A 2,500-nucleotide genomic window follows, 5' to 3' on the forward strand; every position below is an offset into this window, starting at 1 on the left:
ACCACAAACAATGTTGCCGACTTATACATGGATGCGATTATGGGTATCACCCTGGAACCCTACCAGGCTCCTGGTGATAAAACCGCAGTGCGAGCTGGTCCGAATTCTGTGGCTTCAAGAACGACCTCACTGGCGACAGTCAAAATAACGGGCAAGAAAGCCTCTGTTCCGGATCGGAGGGGAAGCCACACACGACAAAGGTCGGCGACGGATTTCGATGGAGAGTCTGGAGCCCCAAGACGAAGAACCTTTTAATCCGAGGGTTTCGATGGCCCTTTTGGACTGATAAGGGCCATTGAGACCCAACAGGAGGTCTCTTGATGATCAGGACTTGCAAAAATGGAGCCATGGTCATTGCCTCCAAAGATCAAGCCAGCCAGACATTTCTCAGAGAAACAAAGGTGAGGCTAACAAAACCATACCTGGGGACAGAGGAGTCAAGATGGTGCTCCTTGTCTCTCCTGTCGCCTTTGGGCGGGATGTGATTACCTCGCATACCATGATCGTGGAGGCTTCGCGTCTGCACATGTGACATGCAAGTTCATGTTTAATCTCTAATGAATGAATTTCAGTTTATTTGTTCTTGATCTGAAATATTATCCATCTCCTGATAGTATGTGAATAAGTTATTTTATAATTGTTGAAGAATAAAATTAATTCTGTTTCTGTAAGTACTTCATACTCTCGGATTATCAGTGTCAGAGTTTCTTGAGATATTTAATGCTAATATGTTGAGAAATAATGAATTTAACATATCAAGATATATTAATATGTATAACTAGCTATTAATGGAATTAATTAGAATAAATGCAAATATCAATCATCAAATTGATTAAAATACAAAAGTAATTATTAGTTAAATAAAATTCACTAGGATACAAATTAATTATTAACTCAATTAAATTAATTAGAATATCTTATATGCTCTATGATATTATAATGCAATTCTATTATGCTCTTAAGAAATCAAGAATTATATTTATTGATGTTACATGTCATGCTATGATGGTGCTGCTCAAAATTGTATTCTTCTACACATGTAGAGATATATAGACTTCATATCTGGTTTAGCTGATGCTTATTTACTTTTTTCATACTGTGAAAGAAACGGATTTGTGGAGTTACAGTACAGCCTTGCTATATTACTAATTGCAATATGGTTACTTTAGTTATTCAGTATCATATTTTCTAATGGCATCTAGTTACTATACTTCATTATAACTAGATATCCGTATAATTGAGACGAAAAGGAACAAATGAAAGATTGAAAAAGTAGTTATGGATTGATTGAGAATACGAGAAGGTTCTGACGCTCCTGCTGTCCGCGCTCGTGACGGCGGTAGCTGCGGCCTTTGGAAAATCAAGTGAAGAGGCGGAGACGACAGGCAAGGTCACCATAAGGGCGATGGCCCAGGCTGAAGGAGAGGGATGCCGGCGTTAGAGAGTCGGCTCCCACCCACAGCCCACTCCCACCCAATCAGAACCCAAACCCCAGCGACAAACCAAAAGGAGCAAGAAAAAGCCTAAGGCCGCCAAGCTCAAAGCCAGCAGAGGGACTCCTCCTCCCCAGAGAACCTTGACCATCTGTGAAGGCCGCCGTCACCAAGGGACTCTGATGAATCCAACAGGCATCAGACAACTGGAGGAGAAACCTCCGTGGAGACGCCACCGTCACACATGCATCCAATCTGGAAGCCCTTGATGTCACAGGAGACACAGAGATAACCATCTCAGAGTAGCATGACGACTTCCACTCTAGGCAATCTGCAGTGCAACGTCAATGGCTTTTCCCTAAGAATGTCATTCTTCACATAATCAATAGAGAAACACTGACACTGTCATGGTCCAAGAGACTCAGATGGGAGACATGGGCTATTTCTTAGGGCAGCGTCTCTATGTGCTGCTGAGACAGCGGGGACTAGTGGCTTAGCCTTCCTTGTCAAGGTGACCGTTCCCTGCTCCAGGATCAAGAATAACGCTCACTGCGGCTATCTCACCCTTGAGATCCACCTGGCCAAGCGTCCCCTCAAGTTGTACAATATATACAGCGGCCCGGGCAAACCGGCATACATGGAGGTACAACCGCCGCCGCCACACGCAACGTCTCCTTCGCTCCCTGGTCGCGACTCCGCCCACCGCGACGGGCGAGTCCTGAAAGCTGCCCACGGCGGCCGCGGCCTAGTCAGGTCAGCGCCCCGATTGGCCTGATTGGAATTAAGGCGGCGATTCGATTTAAACATATTCCTAAATAAAGAAATGGAAACCAGTAGGCTTTTACTGCACGAAAGTAGAAAAAGAAATGTGTTACGAAAATCGGAAATCGAAAAGAATCCAGAAAATAAAACGAAAGATAACGTAACACACAGGTAAAAGAACACATGGGTTCAGAAAATGGATCCCTTTGGAAGTTGGCTTTCCAGCTGCGCCAGATTTAGATCCTAAGTCTAGGGATTTCTCAATTATACGAAAACAAAACGAACTCCCATATTCAAAATTAAGA

This window comes from Penaeus japonicus, unplaced genomic scaffold, assembly GCF_977035675.1.
Source record: "Penaeus japonicus unplaced genomic scaffold, GWHDUDI00000001_assembly GWHDUDI00000006, whole genome shotgun sequence".
NCBI lineage: Eukaryota > Metazoa > Arthropoda > Malacostraca > Decapoda > Penaeidae > Penaeus > Penaeus japonicus.